This window comes from Otolemur garnettii, unplaced genomic scaffold (assembly GCF_000181295.1).
Source record: "Otolemur garnettii isolate 467f Iridium unplaced genomic scaffold, OtoGar3 scaffold00071, whole genome shotgun sequence".
Taxonomy (NCBI): Eukaryota; Metazoa; Chordata; class Mammalia; order Primates; family Galagidae; genus Otolemur; species Otolemur garnettii.
Window position 1 is genome coordinate 3,345,582 of NW_003852466.1, and position 12,176 is coordinate 3,357,757.

General features: G+C 36.5%; 1 pseudogene; it reads right to left on the bottom strand.

Moving 5' to 3' along the window:
• Nucleotides 1-205: 205 nt before the first annotated feature.
• Nucleotides 206-1,043, bottom strand: LOC100944102 (annotated as a pseudogene).
• Nucleotides 1,044-12,176: the final 11,133 nt, after the last annotated feature.

The window sequence follows — 12,176 nt, forward strand, 5'->3', positions numbered from 1 at the left end:
AGGGTGGAGGGAGAGGGATTTGAGGGTTCACTTCTGTGGTTCATCTTGCAAGGGTACAAGTGAATCTTTCTATGAGTAGAATATGAAAGTTTTGACATAATAACTAAGAAAGTTACATGAAGGCTATGTTAACCAGTTTGATGGAAATGTTATGGATTGTGTGAAAACACCACACTGTACCCCCAAAGTGCATCAATGTACACCGTTACCATTCAATTAAAAGAAAAAAAGAAGTCACTTTGTAATCACGGGCAGTAAACAGAGATGCAGAATTTTTTGCCAAATATTTTAGGAAATCACGCAAATAGCCCAACAACAATGTAAGACTTTGTTCATCAAGAGGCGTACAGGCCCACATTGCTCCAATCCTTACAGATAATCTCAGTAGGTGTGGTGCTGCATAGACCTGGGACGTCGGTGCATCAGGGTGAGGATTTCAGCATACTGGGGCCTCTCAAGCTTGTAGAGCAGCTGAGTGCCCAACATCACGCTGAAATATTCTTTTATTCCTCCCACGACTTCATTAACTGCATATTCCTGACTATCAACATCGCCCTGCCACCGCTTACAACTTGCTGGCTCTTCAAGAACTGCCTCAATGTTCTCCTTCACAGGCAGCTGGAAAAGCTGCTTCTGCCTGGTAACTAAGTGGACAAGCCATGGTTTTAATTCTTCAGGAATCTTCACTTCAACTTCCATTCTTTTCTCAAATGCCTCTTCACTTTCAACAGATGGATCCGCCCAGGCCCTGTTCTTCCGTGGGGCCTGAGGTGCCTCCCTGTCCTGCCGCCATCTCCACTGGCAGGAGTCTTCTGTTTGTTCTTTCTTGCCTTCCTCACAGATCCTGAAGGGGGATGCAGAGAGAACCCCCATCTTCCTGGGAGAGCTGGCTCAAGACTGTTCTGCTGCAGACCAGCTGTCTTCCTCCCAGAGGAGGCCCCTCCCATCTTTTCTGCATGCTGCTTCTAGTCAGCTTTGTGAAGACCTTCTGCAGATTGTCGTCCATGAGTTTGAAAACCCTGCTTTCTGGAACTGTTTTTATTCCAACCAACAATCCTCCCTCTTTCCCCTCTAAGACCTGCTAGTGCTTTCCCAAATGGAATCTTACAGGTCTTCTGGAATGGTCTGGAAGGATGAAATGGGAGACACAACCCAAGATTCTGTAATCAGAGACAGTTCTGCAATCAGAATCAGACCTCCTGATCCCCACTGTGGAGCAAACTTAGCTTTTCTGATGGTCTGAAACGAGAAGCCAGTTCTTCCCAGCAGAAGACGTGAGCACTGCCGTTCCTCCAACCGCCGTAGTCTTTTGGCTATTTTTTTTTTTTTTTTTTTTAGAAAAAGAAACTTCTTTCTCTTTTAAAGGAATTCAACCTGAATTATATGGAATAAACCAATAATGTGAAATATAGCCCTTGTCAAATTTTAAAAGATAGATGAAATTAATGATTTATTTGAAAAAACATAAGTGGAAGTATTTTATTTAAAAAATTGGAATTCAGCTATCACAGAAAAGCTACCCATCAGATAGTTGCTAATTACTTGTGAAAAACAAACTGGAATGTCCTAATGAAATGATCTGACTGCTGAAAGGTTTAAGAGCTATTTCAATTACCAAGTCCCTGGGCAGACTTCTCCAATGGCATGGACATGAGGCAAGTATGTCCACATAGTTGGTCATGTTCATGAAGGTAGTGAATTGCTTTTCATATACTAGAGCAAGGTAGACAGCCCCGGGCCACAGGGACATTGGGGTTCTAGTTCTGCCCGCCTCTTCTTGGCTGAGTACTCTGCAGCAAATCTTTGATGCCTTGAGTGGTGTTAGCTCAGTGAGGATACCAGTTGCTGTAATCACAAACATCCTTTGCACATTTCCTAGGCTATGATCAACTTCCCAGACTGGAAGTGAAACCCCAAAAAGCCAGGCAAGGTGGGGAATGTGCACGTATTCTGTGCCTACAGCTCCTGCTCACGGAGCTGAGCCTCCTGAGAGTCAAGGGACACGATCACACTCCTCACTCTTCTCTACTTCTGAGGCACAAGCAGGTCCCAGAGATGACTCAATTGGGAAGCAGCAGAGTAAAATCCACAAGCCTGTTCTTTTTATCCAGAGAGAAAATGGCAGACAGCTATGGGTAATGAATTTTCGATGTCCCAGGATCAAATAAAAATAGAAACTATTTCCACAACAAACAAACAAACAAACAAAAAATAGCTCTAAGGGAAGAAATTTTAGAACTAGGGACCAATATATCATTGACTTATTGATCAAGGTTTGAAGCCTAGAAAATCCCATCCCCATTCTCTCTCTCCCTCACTCTGTCTCTCTCTCTCTCTCACACACACACACACACACACACACACACTTTTCCACTCTTGAACACATTAAGCACAGTTGCCATTGTCCATTCAGACTGACAAACTTTGATCTCAGTGGGGCTGGAGGCACATTAACACTTCAGTGGTGGACCTAATGCAATGTCCCAGATTCCATTTTCATAGAAAGGCTAAAAAGCTTGCTTCTCAGACATCTCTGCTGACTTCATTTTCTCTCTTGTTAAGTGGGTTCTAGGCGCAGAGTTCATTTAATTTTCAGGTAAAAACTCACTGATCAGCCTGAGACATATTTAGAGAGTTTCTTCCAAGTAACACATAAAACTCACTTAACTGTGCGGTGCCTGTGGCTCAAAGGAGTAGGGTGCTGGCCCCATATACCGGAGGTGGCGGGTTCAAACCAGGCCCCAGCCAACAACTGCAAAGAAAAAGAAAAAAACTCACTTAACAGATCTTCAAAGTTCGGTTCGTGTGATGCATTTATCAACCAGGCCTCTAACCATTCAAAACATTGAAATTGTGTCTTAACAAAATAACTAAGAAAATGCCATGAAGGCTATATTAGCCAGTTTGATGAAAATATTTCAAATTGTATATAAAACCAGCACACTGTATCCCATGATTGTGTTAATGTACACAGCTGATTTAATAAAAAAAAAATAAAAATAAAAACTTTAACCACCACCACCAACAACAAGAAAAAAAACATTGAAATCTGCCTTCTGGTATGAAAAAGCAAACTCGGGCCCCAGACTTTCCTCAGAAATTACGTTTTCCTTCCTTTCACTTTCTTCGCAGAAAAATCTTGAGCTGGGAGTTTTTATAACTTCTGTATGACACATCGTATATAAACTATTGAAGTAAACTTTTTCTGTCTTTCTAAAAACCATCCAAGTTTTTATTTGAAACCAGAGATCATTCGTTTTTATTTCTATAGATTATTCTAATTTACAGATACAAAAGAAGAAAGAAGTTTCTTTTTCTTAAACTTTTCCCCACCTATGTTCACATTTGAGTTGTTTCCAGTTTTTTGCTAATGAGAACAATCATCCCATGTTTATTATATCTGAGTCTAGGGCACTTAAGTGCAAGACTTTCTTTATGGTGGAAACCTGGGCATGGATTTAACTGGGCTACACAGAGTATGATCTCTCCAAGACAGTGCAAAATTATTTTCCAAGGAAGTATACTAATTTTCACACCCACTAATAGTACACAGAATTCTTGTTGACACACATCACTGACCAGAAATATTAATTTTAAGCAATCCAATTTGGAAAATTTTATTTTCCTAATTTCTAATAAGGTAAAGCATATTTGCACATTTTTTGAACACTCACATTTCCCTTTCTAGAAAATGTCTGTCTGTTTATGTTTTTTGTACTTTTTCTTTTGTAGAGGACAGTGCTCTTTTAAATTATTGTTTGCATATGTCTTTTTTTTTAGATTAGGATTTTTTATTTTTTAATTTAATTTTTTATTAGCTCATAACTGTATACATTTACGGGGTACAGTCTGATGATTTGATATACAATGTGGAATGCTTAAATCAAACTGATTAACATAACCATCACCTCACTTACTTCTTTTATGTGGTAAGACGTTTATAATTTACTCTTAGTTGTTTTGAAATGTACCCTTGCATTGTGCACATTAGGTGAAATCCCACCAAATGCCCTCCATCTTCCCTCCTCCCTCTGCTCATTCTTCCCTCTCCCCTCCTTTCTCCCTCCTCTCTCCTTCTCCTTCCTAGATTATATTTGTGTTTTATCATTCGTATGAATGTGTAGGTGATTATATATTGGTTTCATAATAGTATTGAGTATATTGGATACTCTTTTTTTCCATTATTGACATACTTTACTAAGAAGAGTATGTTCCAACTCCATCCATGCAAACTTAAAAGATGTAAAGTCTCCATCTTTTTATGGCTGCATAGTATTCCATGGTATACACATATCACAATTTGTTAGTCATTCATGGGTTGATGGGCATTTGGGCTGCCTCCACAACTTGGCAATTATGAATTGGGCTACAGTAAATATTCTGGTGTAAATTTCTTTGTTGTAATCTGATTTTTGTTCATCTGGGTAGATACCTAGTAATGGAATTGCAGGATCAAATGGTAGGTCAACTTTTAGTTCCTTGAGAATTCTTCATACTTCTTTCCAAAAAGACTATATTAGATTGCAATCCCACCAGCATTGTAGAAGTGTTCCCTTCTCTCCACATCCATGCCAACACCTGCAGTTTGGAGATTTTGTGATGTGGGCTAAACTTACAGGAGTCAGGTGATATCTTAACGTAGTTTTGATTTGTGGTTCTCTGATGATTAAAGACAATGAGAATTTTTTCATGTGTTTATAGGCCATTGGCCTGTCACCTTCAGAGAAATTTCTGTTCAAGTCTCTTGCCCACAAAGAAATAGGGTTGTTTGTTCTTTTCTTACTAATTAATTTGAGTTCTCTGTAGATTCTAGTTATCAGACCTTTGTCAGAATCATAACCAGCAAAAATCTCCCATTCTGAAGGCTGTCTATCTGCATTACTTGTAGTGTTTTAACTGTGCATAAGCTTTTTAGCTTGATCAAATTCCAGTAATATATTTTTGGTGTTGCTTCAGTTGGCAGGGGTGTCCTCTTCATAAAATATTTTCCCAGGCCAATATCTTCAAGCATTTTCCCTGAACTCTCTTCTAGTATTTTTATAGTTTCATATCTTAAATTTAAATCTTTTATCCAGTGAGAATCAATTTTTGATAGTGGTGAGAGGTATGGGTCCAGTTTCAGTCTTCTATAAGTCGCTAGCCAGTTCTCCCAGCATCATTTGTAAAATATGAGTTCTTTTCCCCAATGCATGTTCTTTGTTAGGCTTATCAAAGATCAAATAATAATATGTGGCTGGGTTCATCTCTGTATTCTCTATTCTATTCCATATATCTTTCTTTTTTTCTTTCTTTCTTTTTTTTTTTTCGCTAGTACCATGCTGTTTTGATCACTGTAAATTGGTAGTATAACCTGAAGTCTGGTAACATGATGGCTCCTGATTTGTTTTTATTTCTAAGTAATATATTGGCTATTCAGGGTTTTTTCTGATTCCATATAATATGAAGTACTATTCTTTCAAGTTCTTTAAAGTATGACATTGGTACTTTGATAGATATTGCTTTAAATCTGTACATTGCTTTAGGTAGTATGGACATTTTAATAATGTTGATTCTTCCTGTGAGCATGGTATGTTTTTCCATTCATTAACATCTTTTGCTATTTCTTTTCTCAGGGTTTCATAATTCTCTTCATAGAAATCTTTCATGTCCTTTGTCAGATAAATTCCCAGGTATTTCATCTTCTTTGGCATTACTGCAAAAGGAATAGAGTCCTTGACTATATTTTTGGCTTGACTACTATTGATATATATAAAAGCTACTGATTTATAACAAAACTGCAGATGCTGGCATGGATGTGGAGAGAAGGGAACACTTTGACACTGCTGGTGGGACTGTAAACTAATACAACATTTTTGGAAGGAAGTATGGAGAACTCTAAAGAACTCAAGCTAGATCTTCCCTTTGATCCTGCAATCCCGTTACTGGGCATCTACCCAGAAGGAAAAAAAAATCCTTTTATCATAAGGACACTTGCATTAGACTGTTTATTGCGGCTCAATGTACAGTTGCCAAAATGTGGAAACAGCCTAAATGTCCACCAACCTAGGAATGGATTAACAAGCTGTGGTATATGTATACCATGGAATACTATTCAGCCATTAAAAAAGTGGAGACTGTACAGCCTTTGTATTAACCTGGATAGAAGTGGAACACATTATTCTTAGTAAAGCATCACAGGAATGGAGAAGCATGAATCCTATGTACTCAATTTTGATATGAGGGGAGGGGGTGAGCAGAGAGAGAAAGAAGGAGGGAGGAACGGGGAAGGGATTAGCAGAGACAGTGACAGAAGGAGGGGGGTGGGGTCTTGGTGTGTGCCACACCTTTTAGGGGCAAGACATGGTTGTAAGAGGGACTTTACCTAACAAATGCAATCAGTGAAACCTGGTTTCTTGTACCCTAAATGAATCCCCAACAATAAATTTAAAAAAAATATTTCAAAAGAAGTTCAAAGCACAGTAAAAAATAATTAATAAATAAATAATGATGATGATAAAAAGATAAAGAGGTATCAAATTTAAAGGAACCAAATTTAGAGTCAATTAAGCATGGCATGGCGAACACCAAAATTATATTTGGTGTTTTCATTTTACGCTGTTTTTGAAATTTTGGTGATTTGAAGAAGATATAAAGCAATAAAAGAAAGGTTAACATTAGAAAAAATAAGATAAATTTACAAAAATTTACAAGCGATATTTTTGTATACCTAGAATTTTAAGGGAATTAACACAAGAAACGTTAAAGAGGGCTAAATAAAATAATAAAATATAGGGGGGAAAAGCTATTGATTTTGTATCCCAAGACACTGCTATATTCCTTGATCACTTCTAAGAGCTTTGTAGTTTAATCCCTGGGGTTTTCCTGATATAAGATCATGTCATTTGCAAAGAGATAGAGTTTGACCTCCTTTGACCCCATTTAAGTAGACTTAATCCCCTTCTCTTGCCTGACCGTGATGGCTAGGACTTCCAGTAGTATGTTGAATAGGACTAGTGACAATGGGCATCCTTGTCTAGTTCCAGGTCTGAGTGGAAATGTTTTCAATTTTACTCCATTCAATATGATACTTGCTGCTTGCAAGTGGCCTCTATCAGTTTAAGAAATGCCCCCATCTAAGCCTATCTTCTTAAGTGTTCTAATCATGAAATGATGTTGTATATTATCAAAAGTCTTTTCTGCATTATATGATAGAATCATATAGACTTTGTTTTTTATTTTATTTATGTAGTGTATTATATTTATGGATTTATGTATGTTGAACCAACCTTGTAACCCTGGGATAAAACCAACTTGAGCATGGTGTATAATTTTTTTTGATGTGTCATTGAATTCTGTTTGCTAAGATCTTATTGAATATTTTTGTATTGATATTCATTAATGATGTCGATGTATAGTTTTTTTCTTTGTTGGGTCCTTTCCTGATTTGGGGATTAAGGTGATATTTGCTTTGTAGAATGTATTGGGGAGGATTCCTTCCTTTTCTGTTTTGGAAAATACTATGTAGTATAGATACTAGTTCTTCTTTGAATGTTTGATAGAATGATGTTTTCAGATGTGAAACCATCTGACCCCAGACTTTTCTTTTTTGGGAGATTTTGTATAGTTGATGCTATTTCCATGCTTGATATAGGTCTATTCAAAACTTCTAATTCTTTCTGGTTGCATCTAGGAAGATGGCATGCCTCCAGGTATTGCTCCATTTCCTCCAGATTTTCATGTTTCTGAGAATAGAGTTTTTTGTAGTAATTATTGAGAATTTTTGAATTTCTGTGGTATCTATTGTTATTTCCCCTTTATCATTTCTGATTGAAGTTATTAGAGATTTTACTTTTCTATTTCTGGTTAGGCTAACTAAAGGTTTATCAACTTTATTAATCTTCTCAAAGAACTTTTTGTTTTGTTGTTCTTCTGAATGATATTTTGTTTTCAATTTCATTTAATTCTGCTCTAATTTTGGCTATTTCTTTTCTTCTTTTGGGTTTGGGGTTGGACTGTTTTTCCTTTTCCAGTTGCTTGAGATGTCCCATTGACTTACTCTCTTTCTGTTTTCTTGATGAAGGCTTCTAATGCTATAGATTTCCCTCTTAGAACTGCCTTTGCAGTTTTTGATAGTTTGTGTCTTATTATTTTGTTCCAAAATGTGGTGATTTCTTCTTAATTTCATCTTTGACCCAGCTATCATTCAGCCTAAGGTTATTTAGCTTCCATAACTTTGAGTATAAAGATTTCTGTTGCTGTTGAGTTCAGTTTTTATTCCGTGATGGTCTGAGAAGATATGAGGAATAATTTCTATTCTTTTAAATTTGTTGAGGTTAGACTTGTGTCCTGAGATATGATCAATTTTGGAGGATGGTCCAAAATTGGATTTTGGCTGATGAAAAGAATCTTTACTCAGTTTTATTAGCATAAAATGTTCTGTAGATTTTCTGTTAAGTCCATTTGTTCTAGGGTCAAGTTTAAGTTAATTATTTTTTTGTTTAGTTTCTTCTTGGAGGATCTATCCAGAAATGCCAAAGGGGTGTTAAAATCTCCAACTATTATAGTGCAGGGAGATATTAAATTGTTCATAGTCATTGAGGAACATTCAGATAGGGCACATAAATGTTAATTATTGAAATCTCTACATGTTGAGTGTTTCCCTTGACAAATATATAGTGTTCATCCTTGTTTTCCCTTATCTTTGTTGGTTGAAATCCAATTGCATCTACAAATACAATTGTAACTCCTGCTTTTTTCTGATTTCTGTTTGCCTATATTATAGATGTCCATCCCTTCACCTTGAGTATTGTTTTATCCTTTAAAGTAAGATAAGTCTCTTCTATGCAATAGATACCTGGTCTGAGATTTTGTATCCAGTCAGCCAACCTATGCCTCTTTAGAGAAGAATTTAAGTCATTCACATTAATTGAGAGAATTGATAAGTATGGTAGTGTTTGGGCCATCTTTTTTTTCAAAGGTCTAGTGCATATTTTTAATCCTTTCACCATTATGGATGCTAGGCTTTGTTCAATAAATTCCTGGTGAGTTTACTTTGGTGGTAGACCTTTGTGATGGTCATTATGGAAAATGGGTCTGAGAATATCCTGAAGAGCTTGTTTAGTTATGGAAAATTTCCTCAACATGGGGATGTCAGTAAGGTGTTTTATTTCTTTATCACAAATGAAACTCAGTTTAGCTGCATACAGGGTCCTGGGCTGAAAGTTGTTTTTTTTTAGAAGGTTGAAGGTCAATGAAAGAGGCCGATCCTCTTCTGGCTTAAAAAGTGTTGGCTGAAAGACCTGTGGTCATCCTAATATTTCTCCCTTTGTAGGTAATTCTTTTCTTACATTTAACTGCTTATAGGATTTTCTCCTTCATATTAACTTTGCCAAAGTTAATTACAATGTGTCTAGAAGATGCTTTATTTGGATTGAATTGTGCTGGAGTTCTAAAACTGTCTACTATCTGAATTTCTGTATCTCTTTCAATGCTTGGGAAATTATCCTTCATAATCTCTTGGAAAAGAGAAAATGTGCCTTTAGGACCATTCTCTTCTTCAGGGATCCCTATAATTCAGATGTTTCATCTTTTGGAATGATCCTACAACACTCTCTGGGAATGTTCTATTCTTGCTTACCATTTTTCTACTTCTTTGAATTCTTGGGATGGTTAAAAATCCTTGTTTTAAATTTCTGAGATCCTTTCTTCTACCTGCTCATTTCTATTACTGAGGGACTCTACTATATTTCAAAGCTCCTGGAATAACTTTTTCACTTTCTTGAGCTCTACTATATCTTTTCCCACTATGTCCATATCTTTGGGACTTTGTCTTTGAATTCATTACTTTCTTTAGACAAATTTTGAACTACTCTTTGGATTTATATTTCTATATTTTCCTCCTTTCTATTTATCTTATTTAACATTCATATTCTTAAGTCTATTTCTGACAATTCACCCATTTGTCTATAAATGGCATCTTCTATTGTATCTCCTTTGTCATTTCTTAGGGGAGTTGATCTACTCTGATTATTCATGTTGTCAGAGTTCTTCCGCAGTTCCATCCCATGAGTATTTTCCACAATTTGGCAATTAAAACAGACAGGGTGAGATAGGATTGGGGGCCCCAGGAAATGGAGTTAACCAGCCCTTTACCAGATCTGGGTCTTGTGATTGTGGCTTTCCCCCGATAGCCTTACATAGGTCCCTTTCAGAGCTACAGCCAGAGACTCTGAAGACCTGCTTGGTGAGATAACCAAAGCTGGTTCTGTCTTGAAGTCAACCAGACCCTACCCAATCCTAATGAATCATAGTATTAGGATGAAATCTCAGCTGGGGAGACATACAAGCAACTGCAGTGCCCTTACCCCACCAGGAATAGCTGGGCTCTGCGGGTGGCAGACATTCAGGTGGGGAGGGAAGGGTGGACCATGTGTTCAGAATTGCAGGAAAAATATTTGTTCAATTTTTTGCCAGGTAAGGAAGACGCCTGGAGAAGGAGGACCATTGTTTAGCAGCTCTCTCCCATGGAGTAAAGTAAGAGATCCTTTGTTTCCTGCTTACTTGCAGAGTGCCTGCAATGGGGGCTCCCATTTTAGGGAGGAGTCTCTCATCCTCTTGATGATGTGCTTTGTACCTGGAATTTGTTATCTTGGAGTTGCAGCTTGCCTCAGCAGAGATGATGTGCACTTGTCTGTCTTCCTTCTAAGCTCAGCTCCCCATCTTTGGCTTCACTGAGTTCACTTCTGTCCAGTATCTCTCCCTCTGGACAGGAGCCTGTGGCAAAAGCTGTCTCTAGTCAGCCATTTTCCTTCCCCTCCTTCTTTATACATTTTAAATGATTATTCTTTATTGTTTATATGTGAAAATGTCTTCCAGTGTGTGAGGCTTATTTTTCACTGTACTTATGGTTTCTTTTGATAAGTAAAAGTTCTTAATTTTAATGAAATCATATGGGTCAATCTTTTATGGTTAATAAATTTTGTCTTACTGGCTGGCACCTGTGGCTCAAAGGAGTAGGGCACTAGCCCCATATGCCAGAAGTGGTGGGTTCAAACCCAGCCCCAGGCCAAAAATCACAAAAAAAAAAAAAAAAAAAATTGTCCTACTTAAGAAATCTTTCTTACCCTGATGTAATAAAAAAATCTTTATAAAATTTTTTAAATTTGTTCACTACATTTCAATCATTAAGACTTCAGAAATCTATTTCTGTGTATAATGTCAGGTAACAAACCAATTTCACTTTTTCCATATGAATTACAATGTCATCCCCTTTGGCCATATTTCTTAAATTCAGGGGTATATTACTAAACTCCCCACTCCCCAATCCTGTGCTGTCACCTTGTCACTGTGCTGATCCTGGTGCCAAGACTTACTGCCCTTATTGTGGTAATTTTAATATAATTCTTGATAATTGATAAAGAAACTCTCTTATCTTCTCAGCAAATGTATCTTAGCTGTTCTTGGACCATTGCTCCTTTGAAATAATTTTAGAATCAACTTTGTTGAGATTGGGATTGGAATTGTCTTGAACTTGTAGAAAAATATAAGGAAATATGGTATCTTAATAATGTTGGGTCTTCATCATGATAAACATGATAGATGTCTCTATTTATGTCATTCTTAATGTCTTGTAATAACATTTTATAATTTTCCTCATACAGGTCTTACACAATTCTACTCAAATTTCTTAAGTTGTATCTTATATTGTCTGCTGCTATTACAAATGTTCTCTTTTACTTTTATCATATCACATACCTGATTGATTTTTCCTGATATACACAAATGTAATTAATTCATGCAATTTCATTTAGCAGCTAGGCAGAAAGGTAAGCAATCTTATTATTTTTAATAATTTATTTATAGATTATTCTAAGGTAGGTATATAGGTGATCTTTAAATAATGATATTTATTCATTCTTTTCAATATACATATATTGTATATTTTTTTCTATTCTTACTATGCTGGCTAAATCTCCAGTATACTGTAGAACAGGGGTAAAAGTATTGACTGTGAATTTCTGGTTCATATTCTCAAAGAGATTCTTACTACCAATTCACCATGAAGAATGAGGCCTACAACAAATTTTTAGCAACAGACCTTTATTAGTTACAAAAAATATTTTATTTCTTCTATGATTTTAGTTCCTGATTTTTAATAGCTTTTTTAGCAAATATTAAGATGTCATATGGATGAAATA